Source organism: Dysidea avara, chromosome 5, assembly GCF_963678975.1.
Source record: "Dysidea avara chromosome 5, odDysAvar1.4, whole genome shotgun sequence".
Taxonomy (NCBI): Eukaryota; Metazoa; Porifera; class Demospongiae; order Dictyoceratida; family Dysideidae; genus Dysidea; species Dysidea avara.
In genome coordinates, this window is record NC_089276.1 from 8,759,126 (window position 1) to 8,779,092 (window position 19,967).

The following is a 19,967-nucleotide window of genomic DNA, read 5'->3' on the forward strand; positions in this document are numbered from 1 at the left end:
CACACTGTATACACCCAACACAAAGTGTTACAGCTAGCAGCATCGTTTGTTCATCTTCAGGAAGGATTGTCCTTGACCTGTTGAGAATACATTGCCATCAACTAAGGGATTAAGAGAAATTGTAAGTCTTTTGAAGACACTTTAAGGAACACGTTCGTGCTACAATATCCTATGCATGCTTATGCACACGACCATTACACATGCACGTAAACATGTGTCCTTGAAAGTAAGTAATATTCAGCCATGTACATAATAACTATGCAATGGAAACACTTTCTTACATAAATCATATACACTAGCCTTTAGCTGAATGTCATGAACCACGATAGTGGGTTCATAATAGGTATTGTGGAAATTTTCAAAGATACTTAGATACTTATATGTGACTGAATTTGAGAAAACCGTCGATCTATGCACAAGAATAGATTGTGAGATACACGGTTTTAAAGATTTTAATCGAGTATAGCTCGGGAAGGCCAAAAGTTACAAGTTTGAAATTTTCACCGTGAATGCAGCCACCTATCACTACTGGACAATGATCCATGCTATTACCATGAAATTCCCATGATCCTATAAATTACGCGTGAAAGCTGCAGTTGGTTTTTTTTCATGGGTAATGAAATACCCATGAAATGCTGGAGTAAAATAATGTACCCACGAACAACCCATGAACGAGTGAGTTTTCATGGGTTTGTATACCATGAAAATCTGTGAATCACAGCCATGAACAACCTGTTGAAAACCTATAAATAATATTCATTGGCTTTCCACAGGTTTTTCATAGGTGAGATTTCACAGGCTTTTCATGGGTTGTGCATGCATACAAACCCATGAAAACTCACTTGTTCATGGATTGTTCGTGGGTACATTATTTTGCTCCGTGCATTTCATAGGTATTTCATTACCCGTGAAAAATACCAAGTACAACTTCCATGGGTATTTCATGAGGATCATGGGATTTCCATGGTAACAGCATGTATTTATTGTCCAGTAGTGTATGCTATTTAACACACTTTAGTCAGCAGTAGGCTAGTTATTGATATAACCATGATTTTGAGCAACCTTTTTCACCACGGTATCTATATCACACGTACATTACCTAGAGTGGTGTGGCGGCGGTGGGAGGGCAATTGATATATGAAGAGAAAATGGCCGAGCGGGTTATATGGAGTGTCCAGCCTTATTATAGGGCCACCATTTCCACCAGCACCGCTCATTGCCACCAGCACCATTCAAAGTGAAGGAAATACACTTAGAAAATGTCTGGACAGCTTCTCAAGACAGTCCACGTCTGTAGCTTCGTGCTCCAGCTGCCCAGTGCCATTCCAAGGTGCCAGTGTGCTCCCAGTAGCTCACACACGCCCGTACAAATCCACTCGAGAAAGCAGCCTTGGCAAAGTATTGGCTTGGCTGTGGTGCAAAAGTGTAGTGTATTGATGTGGCTATCCATTTATGGTGAAAAGTCAACTTCAAGGTTGTGTGCGTAGATTGAAGTTTTTGTAAAATTTTGTCACATATACTTATAAAGTTACTTAGATGCTGAGATACTTAACTTTTATGTTGGAGTGTTTTGGACTACAGTGGAACCTGTCTTAACTACCACCTCTATGGTAAGACCACCTCTCTAAAATGGTCAACTTTAGATTTACCTACTGAAGAAGGTATAAACTAATTCACCCATCTAAAGCATGATAATAGGCTAAGCAACCAGGACAATGATGAAGGTGTTGGTTGGGTGACAATGTCATAGATAGTTTGACTTTGTTTCGCTTTGATTTCTGGTGAATTTACAACTCAATATTTTTTTAATAGTTCCCATTAAGCTTTAGCTTTAAAATTTCTTGTTTGTATGTATGTATGTATGTACTTGTATGTATGTTTGTTAGTTTTTTAAATTTTATAGGGTTTACTTGGTGAAGTTGGAGAGAGTGGCATAGACCCTGGCCCTAATGTATGTCTCCAGTAATTTCACTATGTCATTAATCCTGTTTTAGTCATACTCAGGGTAAGGATGGCAACCTTGAACCAACTGGTGCTACTGGAGCACAAGTGAGTCATCTTTTATTGTTTGTATAGTGTGTGTCATGTTGCCTTTGTTTCTGATTCTTTATTAAGAGCAAAATTATTGTAATTTCATACCATTAGGGAAGCCCATGATCATTTGGTCGGAAATGCTATAAGAATTGTTTATGAAACAATTCACGGCAGGGAACTGAGGGCTCCCAGGCCCAGCTGGCTTGCCTGGAGGGAAGGGAGCATCAGGACTCAATGGAACTGCCGGCTACCCCTCTGGAACCTGGTGATGATAGAGATGACATTGAAGATGGAGGCCAAGGAGAACTTGTGAGTGTCCGGTTTTTTATTGGTGTATGTTACATCGTGGAGACTTAGCTTACATACATTGCTTTATTATTGTTCGTGTGTTGTGTGTGTATGTGTGTGTGTTTGTGTGTGTGTGTTTGTATGTTTGTGTGTTTTGAAGTGTTCACTCAGTCATTTGTGTGTACCATTCGTACCTGTGTATATGCACACCTACATATGTAAATACACACTTAATAATAAATAAATAAACCCCACTCTTAATAAACCCCTCTGTGGTGGTTAACACGCCAGTTACAGTTGTGAATGTTGAATGTGCTGTACATGTATGTAATGGTTTTACAAAATTTAGTTATTTCTGTGTAACCAGACCCTAGTCTGGGTTTTGGTAGCATACAATAGAATTAAATCTGCACTCTTTTCCCCGTGCTGCAAGAGGTATGATACAGTTCCAATAGACAAGTTGTGATATCACCCTGTAGGAATGTGAGGTGTTGATAAGGTGGTAAAAATTTTGATCAGTTTTCATTCTTCTGCACTTTTCCAGTCAATACCTCAGTCCCATTGTGTTATACGTCCCACCATGCTTGCTTCACACACTATGACGGTACATCTCTATGTCTAATGGCCATGCAATTTTACAAGCAATTAGTATTCATAGGTGTGATCTACATATCAATTGAAAAAGTGCCCCAACGTCTTTTAAGTTCTGCCCCTCCTCTTGCCTTGAAAGACCTGTTTTGCCTCACCTGAAATTATTTTCTAGAAACATTCCTGCCAATGGTTGTTTTGATAATTGATTGAAAATTGAACAATCATTCATTCAATCATGTTTTGACAAAATTTTAAAAATTCTGGCACAAAAAGGCAGATTGGTCCAAACCGTGAGAATCCCCCTGGTCATGCCATTGATCATGTGATCATTTTTAAAGCAGGTCTTATTTATATTTGTAGTTGCTACTTGATGCTTTATACACAGGGTAGATGATCAACTATCACGCGCCATTGTTGGTTGAGGGCAAACAAGATCTTTGGCATAATATGGACAAATTTCGCGGATCTTCTGAAATAGGTAGTATTGACGATCTGTACTTAATCCATCTGGTACAACCTGAGATGGCAGACAATGGGGTGAGGGATGCCACAACGAATCCTTCACCAACACAATTTGGCACTCATTGCCAGAGTTGGAGCTCTTCACAAATACTGTGCCAGGTGAGGTAGCTTTAATATGAAAATGCTGCATTTGGGTAATCCCTTTTAAAGCAGTTTTCTTTGTGTGCTCCTCAAAGAACTCACTCCATTTGTAGGTTGGAACAAAATAATCCCCTTCAAGAGTGCCTACTAGTTGTGGAACATTGACAAATGAAGAGGTGCTGATCACATTGGCAATGTCATCCAGACTGCCAACCTTTGTGCGGCGAAAGGTCTGCTTTGCAAGTCAAGTCCAAAGCACCAATCAGATGCGAACTTTGTATGACCCACTGGTAAGAATGATATTTTTATCTCCCGATGTAAGCCAGTGAGTACACGCCACATTAGGTATCCCATCATGTATCTGTTTTTATTTTGTCCACAGCAATTATCTGCGTGCAATGTCTCCCCTAATCCATGGTTGGCAACAAAGTGATGATTGAATTAGCACCTTTTCCAACGTTGAAGGATTCATCTATCAAATATGTCACCAGCACAGTATGGGAGGTATTGGTTTGCTTTTGAAAACAGCTACAGTGCTTACTTGCCGTGGTATAACCTCGCAGCATACACCGAAGATGGCACATTTACGTGGCGTAAGGAAGTACACAGGTCCTGGCTGGAAAGGGTCGCTTGGATAATGCACCTATTGGAAACGAACATGTGTATGTAAGTTACAGTGAACATTTTTACCTGCTGCGCCATGTCAAAGTTGTAGTGCCTTTTCACTTCTGTACTCAGTTGGAGGGTTCCGTCTACTTCAAACTGGTCTTTCAAGTTTTGTCGAGTTGTCTTGCATATGGTCCGATATGCAGTCCTCTCCTCACTGATGATTTTAAGATGGTCCCTAGCCAAGCGTATCACCTGAAGAAGGTACAAAAATATAGTGATGTCTAAATCCAGTGTATAACATACTGTACGATGGATGTGGTTCAATGTCATCTCTTGTTTTTTTTGTTTTTGTTTTTTAATTCTGGTCTTCAGAATGGAACAAAATATGTTATTTTCATTGTCTATAGACTTTGTACCATACACACAATCCATTGTACAGTGTGTTATATAACCAGTAAATTTATGCAGGGTAAATCTCTCTAATCTGACACTTCTAACCCAAGATATTTCTGATAGCTAGCTAGACCTGTAGGATTTTACATCCTTTATAGTTAAGTGTCAGATTGTAGATTGCCAGAATATGAAAATACCCTCTCTTTTTCGTGGTCTGATCGGTTGGTGACCTTCATAATAGCAGTACTATTTTGCTGGCATGTCCAGCATAAGTCACTGCGTGGCTTGCTGATGATAACATGTGGGAGCAAGTCCTGCCAATATTTGCAAAATGTCCTGTAGGCCACAGGACCTAAACCCAAGGCAGCAGCACTTTCAGTTAAACAGCATTCCTTGTATCGCCGCCATATTTTCTATACAATAATACAAAGAATGTTTTAACTTCTGCAATGTTTCTCATGCATCAAAACATAATTTCATAATGCTTATAATGAATTCTTGATAAAAGGCTTTTCATACATAGTCCATTGGCTTTAGAGAAGTTGCTGAGAAATAAGCTAAGTTGTATATAAGTACATAAGCAGCTACATTATTGCATTTTTTTGTGGGAGAACAAAAGTACTACCACATATTGTCTTTTCCATGCAGTACAAAGTAGCTATATACTGTAAACTTGGGCAAATGCTGTCACTGGAATGACAGTGGTCGCCTCCCATGTCATAAATAATATAGTATAGGGATTGACAACAGTGACGTCACTACGGACAATCCTTGTCACGGGTTAGACTTGTCGTTAAGGGTTGACCAGTTTACAAAATATGACCTTCATACAAATCTTCAACCATTGTGGAGTTAGTTAATACCAAAAAAAAAATTGTACCTTGTCTTTGTCCTGAGCAATAGCACCACACAATTATTGGTGCCATGCCTGGGCAACCAAGGCGATGAAGTTCAGAGACAAACTGGTAGTGCACTGCTGTGATTTGATTGCACTCTCCCAATGAAACATTGAAAAAAAGTAAATTCACAGAGAAACCAAGTCAAGTTAGTAAGATATGACCACTCAAAGTCTGAACCTGTAATGAGTATTGTTGGTACATAAAACTATTAGTTCCTATGGAATGACATCACTGTTGTGAATCCTGTCCATACTATATCTGTGTTAGAATGCTGTGGCTAACTTTTTGTATTAACAGCTGCTTGGTGTGGGTTAATTAGGTTCATGAGGAAGGAGACAAACTTAACTTATGGCTAGCATCACTAGTAGCATTCTCTGACGCACTATACAGTGAAATTTGTCATAGCGGCTACCTGTTTATAAAGGCCATTACAGCTAAATAAAATTCTCTAATGGAGAATTTGTACATAAACTGCCTGTTTAAAATATTGGTCTGAAGGTAACCACTTATATGAGTATGTTTTGCTTACCTTATTGCTTTTAGATGATGGTAGCAGCTTTATGTCATCCCTCTTGTACCCGGGAATTCGGCACGCAACAGAATGGCATTCTGTTCTGAATAGTTCTGTATGAACTTTACCAGGTTGGTGATGTGTACATTTACAGCCCAAATTTGGTACACATTGGATAAAAAACAAGGGAGTTATGCGCAATATTCAAAAAATTCAATGCGATATTTTGTCATGGCCACAGGATAAACCGTTTAAAGTAATGACTTGAAAATTGCTCTGTACATGAAGTAACCATTGTAGTGCAAACCTTTTGTGGTTTGAAAGAAATCGCACTAACAGTCATGGAGTTATAACAAAAATGCCAACCATATGTAAAATGCGCACAATTGAGTTTTGTTAATAAAGAAAAGTAATACTTGCCACACCTACCAGGCAAACTAGTTAACGGAATGGCTGAAATCAGGTGGAGAGGTAGATAAATGTGATCTTTCAGTGGTTTACAAGGAATCAGATTAAAATCCACTGAGCTACACTATGAAGTGAACTAGGCGTAACAAGTGCACAATCAAGATACTCTAATAGTGCAGTCACCCTAATAGAACATTCAGCTGTGCAATTAGTCACTTTATTAGAACATTCAGCTACAATCAAGTCACCATATAGAGAGTTCAGCTAACAACATAGGGAGTTCAACTACAATCAAGTCACCTGTCAACTAGTATCAAAAACAAATATATAGTCCTGTAGAGAGTTCAACTACAAACAAGTCACCCTGTAGAGAGTTCAACTACAAACAAGTCACCCTGTAGAGAGTTCAACTACAAATAAGTCACCCTGAAGACAGTTTAGCAGCAAACAAATCACTCTGTAGAAATTTCAGCTACGTCTCACCGTAAAGAGCTTAGTAGTGATCAGCTAGAAACAATTCACCCTGTAGAGATCAGCTAGAAACATATCACCCTGTAGAGAGATCAGTTAGAGACAAGCCACCCTGTAGCGAGTTCAGCTGGAAACAAGCCACCCATAGAGATATCAGCTAGAAACAAGTCACCCTATACAGAGTTCAGCTACAAACAAACTTTTTCAGTAGAAAGATCAGCTAGAAGCAAGTTATCCTGCAAAGAGTTCAGATCCATTTGAAGTCACCCTGTAGAGAGCTATATGCATTTAAAATCATCCTGTTGAGAGATCAGCTCAAAACAAATCACCCTGTAGAGAGCTATATACATTTCAAATCATCCTGTAGAGAGATCAGCTCGAAACAAATCACCCTGTAGAGAGATCTGGTAGAAACAAGTCACCCTGTAGAGAAATCAGCTAGAAACAATTCACCCTGTTGAGATCAGCTGGAAACAAATCACCCTGTAGAGAGATCAGCCAGAAACAAGTTACCCTGTAGAGAGTTCAGCTGGAAACTGTAGAGAAATCAGCTAGAAACAATTCACCCTGTACAGATCAGCTAGAAACAAATCACCTTGTGGGAAGATCAGTTCAACACAAATCACCCTGTAGAGAGATCTGATAGAAACAAGTCACCTTGTAGAGAAATTAGCTAGAAACAATTCACCCTGTAGAGATCAGCTAGAAACAAATCATTCTGTAGAGAGATTAGCTAGAAATAAGTTACCCTGTAGACAGTTCAGCTGGAAACAAGTCACCCGTCAAGAGATCAGCTAAAAACAAACCACCTAGAGATAATTCAGCTACATTTCATACAGTGATTCAGCTAGAAATAAGCAACCCTGTAGAGAGTTCAGCTACAAACAAACTCTTTCAGTAGAGAGATCAGCTAGAAGCAAGTTATCTTGCAAAGGGTTCAACCACATTTGAAGTCACCCTGTAGAGAGAACAGCTAGAAACAAGTACGTATAGCCTTGTAAAGAGATAAGCTACATTTCAAATCACCCTGTAGAGAGATCAGCTCGAAACAATCACTCTGTAGAGAGATCTGGTAGAAACAAGTCATCCTGTTGAGAGTTCAGCCAGTAAGAAGTCACCCTGTACAGAAATCAGCTAGAAAAATATCACCTGTAGAAAGATCAGTTTCACCCTGTAGCAAAATTAGCTACATTTCAATCACCCTGTAGAAAGATCAGCTTGAAACAAATCATCCTATAGAAGGATCGGTTAGAAACAAGTTACCCTGTAGAGAGATAAGCTAGAAACAAATCACCCTGCAGAAAGATCAGTTTGAAACAAATCACTCTGTTGAAAGATTAGTCAGAAACAAGTCATTCTGTAGAGAGATCAGATAGAATGAAGTCCGCACAGTGTAGTACTACCAGAGAACAGTGCCATGAAATACCTATGGATAATCCATGTACAGTAAATTAATCCCCATGAAAGTCATTTGTGACCGGATCTGCGAAAACCCGACATAATGGCGCATTTTTCAAATCCTTTATTATTGAACATTTATAATCTACTTAGCCGAGTGTATGCTCTGGCCAAGTTTCAGCCTTGTATGCCAACAACTTTTGGAGTTACAGCCCTACAAAGTAGCAGCAACAGAAAGATCGATTTGTACAGCAAGTATTGGGAAAATATATTACAGCTGCTTACGAAAACGATTGTAACTTACAAACGCAATGCAGTACAGAGTTGTAACTTGCGCCATCGTGTTCGCCATGAATAGGGGAATCCATTACGTGGTAGGTTTTTCCACCTACCACCTTTCTTCACTACATACAGAGACGAATTCAGTGAAGAAAAATCGATCGCGTACGGTCGCTTCAACTTGACATAAACAAACGCCCATAACTCACGTATCCTTTAAGCTACTGCTACGAAACAAAACTTTTCGAACTCCCCTTGAGTAGGCGAATAAGATTATATCCATGTTTTTATCATTACACCCTTTCTTCACAAAGAACAAACCGTTTAAAAATTTACGAATTTTTTTTTCATTTACGCAAATATTTTATTCATTGCAATCAATAGCCTATACTGAAAATTTAGGCTTGCGCCATTATGTCGGGTTTTCGCAGATCCGGTCACATTTCATTGTAATATCCATGTCATGAAATATTCATGAAAAGTGGAGATTTCATGGTAATTTTATAGCACTGACAAATTATTTCATGGCACAAGAAAATTTCATGGTTGCAGTGGCTATGAATTGTCAAATTTTCATACGCAGTGTCCATGGCACCCTGTAGAGAGATCAACGTGATCAAGTCACCCTGTAAGAGCCCAACTGCTTTTCAAGTCACCCCATGGAGAATCCAGCTATGAATAAATCTCTCAGTAGAAAGATCAGCTAGAAATAAATCACCCTGCACAGTATTCAGTTAGAAACAAATCCCCCCGTAGAGAGATCAGTTAGGTAAGTTACCCTGTTGCCTGCAAAGAATTCAACTATTTTTCAAGTCACCCTGTAGAGAGCTCAGTAGAAACAAGCAGCCCTGTAGAGAGATCAGCTAGAAACAAATCACCCTGTAGAGAGATCAGCCAGAAACAAACCACCCTGTAAAGAGATCAAGTCACCCAGTAGGGTGTTCAACTACATTTCAAGTCACCCTGTAGAGAGTGCAGCTAGAAACAAGTCACCCTGTAGAGAGTTCAGCTGGAAACAAGTCACCCTGTATAAAGATCAGCTAGAAACAAATCACCCTGTAGAGAGACCAGCTAGAAACAAGTCACCCTGTAGATAGATCAGCTGGAAACAGGGAGAATTCAGCTACATTTCGTAGACTAGAAATAAGCCACCATGTGGTGAGTTCAACTACAAACCATTCACCATGTGGTGAGTTCAACTACAAACTATTCACCATGTAGTCAAAGAGTACAGTTACATTATGGGGCTCCTTGTAGGACTACATACACATTTCCCTTTAGAGTATACAGCTGTAAACAGTTTAATAACCTGTGTGACTTATTTTTATGATCAGACAACACAATTAAAAAAAATATTGCCTAAAGTATATGTAGCTAAACAAATCATTAAAATCTTCTTCATAATAATCTTCTCTCTAGATCCGTGGTAAAGAAAAAGACAAGTTAAAAGAAATACCTAAAGCTGGCTATAGGCTGGCTTTAGGTATGAAGTTACAAAAAGAAGTGATATCTAATCAAAAACAGCCAAGCTGTAAAAAAAAGGGTGCAGCCTCCTCCAAAGAAGCCAGGGTGAAAAAAGATGTGAAATCAAAGGTGGCAGCCAAGAAATGGCTGTGATGATAGGTTAATGGCAAAAATTTTAATAACGACAATTCAGGTGAATTTGGTGCTGAATCCTAGTGAAACTTGGAGGAGGCAACACAAATTCACCTGAATTGTCGTTGTTAAAATTTTTGCCATTAACCTACCATCACAGCCATTTCTTGGCTGCCACCTTTGATTTCACATCTTTTTTCACCCTGGCTTCTTTGGAGGCTGTTTTCTACCTAGAATTACCACTGAAGTCTTCACTCAGCATTGTATCAAGTAAACTAGATAACATACAGTTCATTAAAATTTATTGCAAGCTTTGAATGCCTTATCAGTTTACTAAAATTTTATGAGGCAGCTGCCTCACAAGCCATCCCGGAGACATGCATGGCTACAAGGGAAGCCTCGTGCACTGACATAACCTAGACCTAGTCAAAGGCTGTCCAGCCCCATGTATGAAAGTGAATACTGGTCCCTCTGGTATTGATGCTGCTGGTTGGCGGCGTATGTGTACTTCCTTCCAGTCTGCATCTGCTGATTTGTGTGATTCCCTTGCCTCTGTTGCTAGACGGATGGCATCCACTTACGTAAATCCTCATGGCCTTTCACCCCTCTTGGCTTGCCGCCTTATTGCCCTTGACAAGAATCCAGGCGTTCGTCTCATCGGTATAGGTGAGACGAGTCGTCGGATTATATCCAAAGCTATTCTTTTTATGGTGAAGACTGACATTTTGGAGGCTGCAGGCAACCTCCAACTTTGTGCTGGTCAAGAGGCTGGCTGTGAAGCTGCAGTCCATGCTATGCAAAGCCTTTTCCATTCTTCTAACACCCAGGCTGTGCTTTTGGCCGATGCCTCCAACGCTTTTAATTCCTTAAATCGGCATGTTTCTTTACACAATTTACACTTTATCTGCCCTCCACTTGCTGTTACTCTTACCAATGTGTATAGGGAGGCATCCTCTTTATTTATTGATGGTGAATGTCTACTCTCTGAAGAGGGGACCACTCAGGGTGATCCCTTGGCTATGGCCATGTATATGCGCTCTCTACTGTTCCTCTTATACGAAAGTTGGATGGCTTGGCCACCCAAGTATGATTTGCAGATGATGCTGCTGCTGCCGGGTCTCTTGCTGACCTGCTGGTCTGGTGGAAACAGTTGTCTGGTTTGGGTCCTGGTTATGGTTATTACGTGAATGCTTCCAAGTCCTGGTTGGTCGTTAAAGAAGATTACTATGACACTGCCTGCACTTTATTTGCTGGTACTTCCCTGCGCATTACAACTGAAGGTCGTCCCTACTTGGGAGCTCCTCTTGATTCCCCTGAATTTAAATCCATCTTTCTTCAGGAAAGGGTATGTCAATGGCGGAATGACATTATTCAGCTTTCCAATTTTGCCTCCAGTCAGCCACATGCTGCATATTCCGCTATGATTCACGGCCTGTCATCTCGTTGGACCTTTTTAACTAGGACTGTGCAGGCCCGTAGCCAGGGGGGGTTCGGGGGGTTCGGAAGAACCGCCTTCTTGGAAAAAAGGTCCACAATTTTTGGTATACAAGTCCAAATTTTCAGGAGCAAAAGTCCATTAGCTACAGTTTACTAGATACCACTAATAAGAAACTAAATTAAGCGCTTCGAGTAACTCATTCATTGCATGGATTAAATGCAATGCAAGATCGAGATACTCTAATAGAGCAGTCAACCACTCTAATAGAACAGTCACAATATTTGGACCTTTACTAAAGGTCCACTTTTGGTCAAAAAGAACCCCTCTTTCAAAATCCCTGGCTACGGGCCTGCTGTGTGTGATTTGTCCTCTCAACTCGCTCCCCTTGAGGAGGCTATTCGTCTGCACTTGCTGCCAAAGTTATGTCTCCATGCCCCTAATGACTCTGAACGGGCTATGTTTGCTTTGCCAATCCGTCAAGGGGGCCTTGGTGTATTTGACCCTTGTAAATCTTCCCAAGACAACTATCAGTTTTCCACATCTGTTACATCCCCCCTAGCATCTGCCATCCTGAATCAGCTTTCTTGCTTTGATTCCTCCATCCTACAACAACAGCGTGCTCTTAAACAAGAAGCTCTATCCATCAAACGTCAGAATCTCTCTCAAAGATTTTCAGAGTTTTTCTCGACTTTGTCCAACAATCTCCAACTGTCCCTGAAACTTGCTGGTGAGAAAGGTGCATCCTCCTGGCTTTCCACTTTGCCTTTGGAATGTCATGGATTTGCTCTGCACAAAGGTGGCTTTTGTGATGCGTTAGCTCTCCATTATGGTTGGTCTCCTAAGAATCTTCCTGTCAGCTGTGTCTGTGGCAGATCCAACAACATTGAACATGCTCTCAGCTGTCCGAATGGAGCCTTCCCTACCATCCGCCACAATGACATCCGAGATTTGACTGCAGAATTAATGTCAGAGGTTTGTCATGATGTATCTACTGAACCTCCCCTTCAGCCCTTGAGTGGTGAATCTCTCTCCCTACGTACAGCTAACCAAGATGTCGGTGCTCACTTGGACATCAAGGCTTCTGGATTCTGGGGTTCTCGGTTTGAACCTACTTTTTTTGATGTTAGAATATTTAACCCTTATGCCCCTTCAAACCATTGTAATCCCTATCGCCAGCATGAAACTTCGAAGCGCCGTCAGTATGAGGAGAGAGTGTGAGAGGTGGAACATGGTAATTTTAGTCCTCTTGTTTTTTCAACTTCTGGAGGCATGGGTGCCTCCACCCTTGTGGCTTACAAACGCCTGGCCTTCCTCCTATCCTGTAAGTGGAAATCACCGTACTGTAGGGTGATGAGCTGGCTTCGCTGCCGTCTTGGCTTCTCCTTATTGCACTCTGCCATCATGTGCATAAGGGGTTCTCACTCCTCCTCTGGTCATCCCTTTAAGGGTCATGTTCCAGCATCAGTTGACCTTGCACTGGGGGAGGGGCGTCTTGGGGCCGTTTAAGCCCCATTTCCTTTTTTTTTCTATTCTGTGTTCTGTAGGTTCTGTTTCAGTAGCTCTGTAGGTGTAGGAAAAGGCTAAACCCATTTTATAGAACATCTTAGCGTAGAGTAGAGTGTGGTGGATGGGAGTGCCAACTTGGGCCGGTTCTTCTTTCTTTAAAAAAAAAAAATGAAAGTGAATAGAGGGGGAGAGGTATTCACGATGTGTTCCTTGGGATTAGCTAAAGCCGGGTAGTATCGCAATGCTGTATAGAAACCTTATAGCTAGCCACTCAGAATATTGTAATGGTGTATGTGTATAATGGCTTCAATTAATGGAGCAATTAACGCTGGGTGGCCACAAAAGCCAAGCAAACCAGACATGGTTAAACTTAAAAGCTCAAAATTAATTTGGAAATTGAATTTGGCAAAATCCAATTTTCAAAACTTCAAAAGAATAAGACTTTAGCTCGTTGCGCGCTGTGTGAGCAAAGCACTAAAGTTTAATGCTTTTATGTAGTAATAATTGGATGATGGAAAGATCCCCGATAAGGGGATCTTTCCATCATCCAATTATTACTACATAAAAGCATTAAACTTTAGCGCTTTGCTCACACAGCGCGCAACGAGCTAAAGTCTCATTGTTTATAGTTTAGGAAGTTGGATTTCGCCAAATCCAATTTCCAAATTTGAACTTTTAAGCTTAACCATGTCTGGTTTGCTTGGCTTTTGTGGCCACCCAGCGTTAATTGCTCCATTAATTGAAGCCATTATACGCATACACCATTACACTGCTCTGAGTGGCTATAAGGTTTCTATACAGCATTGCGATACTACCTTTAGCTAATCCCAAGGAACACATCGTGAATGCCTCTCCCCCTCTACTCACTTTCATACATGGGGCTGGACAGCCTTTGACTAGGTCTAGGTTATGTCAGTGCACGAGGCTTCCCTTCTATAGCCCGGGACGGCTTGTGAGGCAGCTGCCTCACTAAAATTTTGGTTGATAAGGCATTCAAAGCTTGCAATAAATTTTAATGAACTGTATGTTATCTAGTTTACTTGATACAATGCTGAGTGAAGACTTCTGTGGTAATTCTAGGTAGGTTTCAGAAATTTGACATGCAAGATCGATATACCCTAATAGAGCAGTCAGCGTATTAAAAAATCCTGGCAAAGCCCTTGATATCACTGACTTGGCAGAGCAAGTTCCATGCATGTGGGAAGGGGTTGCCCCCGCATGATTCACGATCTGAAAAGATGGAAGATGATCTGGAAAGATGTTAAAGTTTCATATACCTTTAAGCTTACTAAATTTCACTGGCTCCCATCCGAGCTACCAACAATGTTACCTTAACAAAATCTTAGCTATTTTTCGAATACATAATATTGATCATAGGCACAATCAAAGTATTTTTATAATAATTTACAGCAAAATTTATTCTGTACACTTAAAAATAGGCGCTTGTTCAATCCATGATAACGCCTTCCACTAAGCTGCACATCCACCACCATAGATTCTGAGGACTTTAAGCCAATACCACCAGTGGTAGAAGGCTGCCACAAACCTGCAAAAAGACAGAAAACATGTATTGCCTACATGCACAGTGGACAACAGTTGTGCAGAAAAACATACAACTTTCTGCATAGTGTGGGGAAACACAGGGTTCCAGCCATTAAGAAGAGTTACCTCAATAATGGTCTATGTCCCCGGACTCATGGAAACAGCAAAGTTACCCCACACACAGTACACTGAGACCTCATTTAGTGACCACTTCTGCAATTAGATCATGCAAGTTATAGTTAAATCATTAAACTCAGTGACTGGTCATTTACGAATATACCGACTGTTCTATTAGGGTAGTTCGATCTTTAGCAAGGGCTACCTGTATAATATAGATATATAATGTAGATAATACATTTAGCATGCTTCCTTAAAGCATTAGCCACAAGGAAACCATATCGTAGAGAGTAAATCTTACAGTAATGTCTATATTCAATGGCTTCAATTATCACCTATAAGCCACTGCAACCACTGTCACCATATTATTAAAGGTTGGAAGCACTTTAAATTGAAACTTTGGAAATTGGAATTCATTAATTCCAACTTCCAAATACTATATCTATGCAAAGCATAAAACTTTAGCGCTTGGCGCGCTGCGCGCTGCGCGCGCCAAGCGCTAAAGTTTTATGCTTTGCATAGATATAGTATTTGGATGGCGGAAAGATCCCTGCATCCTATATACTAGCTATCATTTCTTAAAAGGTGTACAAAGGAATTTGGCATTTGGATTTAAACTAATTCCAATTACCTTAGGAATAAGCTCTTCGCGTGCGATTTAACACGCCAACTGCTGATTGCCTTTCAGCTCTGATTTAAGAATCATGATGGCGGGGAAATGCACGCATCCTGCATGCATCCATGTAATGGAAACCCTATAAAGCAACTCTTACAACACAAGGATCTTGGTATCATTTTCTCCTACAATCTCAATTGGACAGGCCACTATAAAACTATCTGACTACTAAAGCATATCAGATTCTAGGCTTGATCAGACGTACATTTAGGGTCAATTGTATAGAAGCTAAAAAGCAACTCTACATTTCCTTGGTTAGATCACAAATAATGTATTGCTCACAAATATGGAGACCTCAACTAATAATAGATATAACTACCTTGGAACGTGTGCAGCGTAGAGCTACTAAATTCATACTTAATGACTACATCTCACCTTATAAATCAAGGCTACAACAACTAAATTTATTACCGTTAATGTACATCTATGAACCGACTGAATTAATGTCTCTGATCAAATCCTTGAATACACCAACAGACAACTTTGACATCAAAATTTTTATCTCTTTTAACACCAACAACACTAGATCTGGAAGTCACTTAAAACTACGCCATCCTAGGACATTATCCACCTCTCATCATCATTTCTATTTCAATCGAATTGTAAGAATTTGGAATCATCTACCTGTTATAAACTTATCTTTACCACCTCATGTCATCAAACAAAAGCTAACAAAACATCTATGGGACCATTTTACAGTTAACTTTAACTCTGATTGATCCTGTTCATTTCATTACTTATGTCCATGCCACCGATGCTCAAGACAACCAATCTCCACCAATTTTCTCCCTCTTTAATGACACTGAACTGCAAATTAGTAATAAATACATAGTTACTCTACATAGTTAAGCAATAAGTAATTGTAATGTAGTTAATTATAATTAATGTATAGCTGTACATTTCTGGCTGTGGGCACAGGTTGCCCACAGACTTTTGATGCAGGTTCTCCTGGATAAGGGGATCTTTCCATCATCCAATTATTACTACATAAAAGCATTAAACTTTAGTGCTTTGCTCACACAGCGCGCAACGAGCTAAAGTCTTATTCTTTTCAGTGAAGTTTTGAAAATTGGATTTCGCCAAATCCAATTTCCAAATTTGAGCTTTTAAGCTTAACCATGTCTGGTCTGCTTGGATGTTGTGGCCACCCAGCATTAATTGAAGCCATTATACGCATACACCATTACAATATTCTGAGTGGCTAGCTATAAGGTTTCTATACAGCATTGCGATACTACCCGGCTTTAGCTAATCCCAAGGAACACATCGTGAATACCTCTCCCCCTCTATTCACTTTCATACATGGGGCTGGACAGCCTTTGACTAGGTCTAGGTTATGTCAGTGCACGCAGCTGCCTCATAAAATTTTAGTAAACTGATAAGGCATTCAAAGCTTGCAATAAATTTTAATGAACTGTATGTTATCTAGTTTACTTGATATAATGCTGAGTGAAGACTTCAGTGGTAATTTTAGGTAGATTTCAGAAATTTGATGCAAGATCGATATACCCTAATAGAGCAGTCAGCGTATTAAAAAATCCTGGCAAAGCCCTTGATCTCACTGATCATGACTTGGCAGAGCAAGTGCCATGCATGTGGGAAGGGGTTGCCCCACGATCTGAAAAGATGGTAGATGATCTTGAAAGATGCTAAAGTTTTATATACCCTTAAGCTTACTAAATTTCACTAGCTCCCATCCGAGCTACCAACAATGTTACCTTAACAAAATCTTAGCTATTTTTTCGAATACATAATATTGATCATAGGCACAATCAAAGTATTTTTATAATAATTTACAGCAAAATTTATTCTGTACACTTAAAAATAGGCACTTGTTCAATCCATGATAACGCCTTCCACTAAGCTGCACATCCACCACCATAGATTCTGAGGACTTTAAGCCAATACCACCAGTGGTAGAAGGCCGCCACAAACCTGCAAAAAGACAGAAAACATGTATTGCCTACATGCACAGTGGACAACAGTTGTGCAGAAAAACATACAACTTTCTGCATAGTGTGGGGAAACACAGGGTTCCAGCCATTAAGAAGAGTTACCTCAATAATGGTCTATGTCCCCGGACTCATGGAAACAGCAAAGTTACCCCACACAATGCACTTTCTTTTAAGCACATCACCAACCTGGTAAAGTTCATACAGAACTATTCAGAACAGAATGCCATTCTGTTACGTGCTGAATTCCCGGGTACAAGATGGATGACATAAAGCTGCTACCATCATCTAAAAGCAATAAGGTAAGCAAAACATACTCATATAAGTGGTCACCTTCAGACCAATATTTTAAACAGGCAGTTTATGTATAAATTCTCCATTAGTGAATTTTATTTAGCTGTAATGGCCTTTATAAACAGGTAGCCGCTATGACAAATTTCACTGTATAGTGCGTCAGAGAATGCTACTAGTGATGCTAGCCATAAGTTAAGTTTGTCTCCTTCCTCATGAATCTAATTAACCCACAACAAGCAGCTGTTAATACAAAAAGTTAGCCACAGCATTCTAACACAGATATAGTATGGGCAGGATTCACAACAGTGATGTCATTCCATACGAACTAATAGTTTTATGTACCAACAATACTCATTACATGTTCAGACTTTGAGTGGTCATATCTTACTAACTTGACTTGGTATCTCTGTGAATTTACTTTTTTTCAATGTTTCATTGGGAGAGTGCAATCAAATCACAGCAGTGCACTACCAGTTTGTCTCTGAACTTCATCACCTTGGTTGCCCAGGCATGGCACCAATAATTGTGTGGTGCTATTACTCAGGACAAAGACAAGGTACAATTTTTTTTGGTATTAACTAACTCCACAATGGTTGAAGATTTGTATGAAGGTCATAGTTTGTAAACTGGTCAACCCTTAACGACAAGTCTAACCCGTGACAAGGATTGTCCGTAGTGACGTCACTGTTGTCAATCCCTATTTTATACTATATTAATTATGACATGGGAGGCAACCACTGTCATTCCAGTGATAACATTTGCCCAAGTTTACAGTATATAGCTACTTTGTACTGCATGGAAAAGACAATATGTGGTAGGGCTTTTGTTCTCCCACAAAAAAATGCAATAATGTAGCTGCTTATGTACTTATATACAACTTAGCTTATTTCTCAGCAACTTCTCTAAAGCCAATGGACTATGTATGAAAAGCCTTTTATCAAGAATTCATTATAAGTATTATGAATTAAGTATTATTACTTGTGAAACATTGCAGAAGTTAAAACATTCTTTGTATTATTGTATAGAAAATATGGCGGCGATACAAGGAATGCTGTTTAACTGAAAGTGCTGCTGCCTTGGGTTTAGGTCCTGTGGCCTACAGGACATTTTGCAAATATTGGCAGGACTTGCTCCCGCACGTTATCATCAGCAAGCCATGCAGTGACTTATGCTGGACATGCCAGCAAAATAGTACTGCTATTATGAAGGTCACCAACCGATCAGACCACGAAAAAGAGAGGGTATTTTCATATTCTGGCAATCTACAATCTGACACTTAACTATAAAGGATGTAAAATCCTACAGGTCTAGCTAGCTATCAGAAATATCTTGGGTTAGAAGTGTCAGATTAGAGAGATTTACCCTGCATAAATTTACTGGTTATATAACACACTATACAATGGATTGTGTGTATGGTACAAAGTCTATAGACAATGAAAATAACATATTTTGTTCCATTCTGAAGACCAGAATTAAAAAACAAAAACAAAAAAAACAAGAGATGACATTGAACCACATCCATCGTACAGTATGTTATACACTGGATTTAGACATCACTGTATTTTTGTACCTTCTTCAGGTGATACGCTTGGCTAGGGACCATCTTAAAATCATCAGTGAGGAGAGGACTGCATATCGGACCATATCCAAGACAACTCGACAAAACTTGAAAGACCAGTTTGAAGTAGACGGAACCCTCCAACTGAGTACAGAAGTGAAAAGGCACTACAGCTTTGACATGGCGCAGCAGGTAAAAATGTTCACTGTAACTTACATACACATGTTCGTTTCCAATAGGTGCATTATCCAAGCGACCCTTTCCAGCCAGGACCTGTGTACTTCCTTACGCCACGCAAATGTGCCATCTTCGGTGTATGCTGCGAGGTTATACCACGGCAAGTAAGCACTGTAGCTGTTTTCAAAAGCAAACCAATACCTCCCATACTGTGCTGGTGACATATTTGATAGATGAATCATTCAACGTTGGAAAAGGTGCTAATTCAATCATCACTTTTTTGCCAACCATGGATTAGGGGAGACATCGGTCCACTTGCACGCAGATAATTGCTGTGGACAAAATAAAAACAGATACATGATGGGATACCTAATGTGGCGTGTACTCACTGGCTTACATCGGGAGATAAAAATATCATTCCTACCAGTGGGTCATACAAAGTTCGCATCTGATTGGTGCTTTGGACTTGACTTGCAAAGCAGACCTTTCGCCGCACAAAGGTTGGCAGTCTGGATGACATTGCCAATGTGATCAATGTTCCACAACTAGTAGGCACTCTTGAAGGGGATTACTTTGTTCCAACCTACAAATGGAGTGAGTTCTTTGAGGAGCACACAAAGAAAATTG

At 39.9% G+C, this 19,967-nt stretch overlaps 1 long non-coding RNA gene across 3 annotated transcripts; it reads right to left on the minus strand.

Annotated features, from left to right (window-relative positions):
• Positions 1-14,391: 14,391 nt before the first annotated feature.
• Positions 14,392-19,868, minus strand: LOC136255640 (uncharacterized). Of its 3 annotated transcripts, XR_010701012.1 has the most exons (6): positions 19,730-19,868; positions 19,542-19,672; positions 19,380-19,482; positions 19,176-19,330; positions 17,501-17,599; positions 17,169-17,294 (listed from the first exon to the last, which is right to left on the minus strand). It is a non-coding gene; the product is annotated as an uncharacterized lncRNA (long non-coding RNA). The 3 variants fall into 3 exon arrangements; XR_010701013.1 differs by lacking the exons at positions 17,169-17,294; positions 17,501-17,599 and adding an exon at positions 14,392-14,570; XR_010701014.1 differs by lacking the exon at positions 17,501-17,599 and having other exon boundaries at positions 17,179-17,294.
• Between the last annotated feature and the right edge of the window lie 99 nt (positions 19,869-19,967).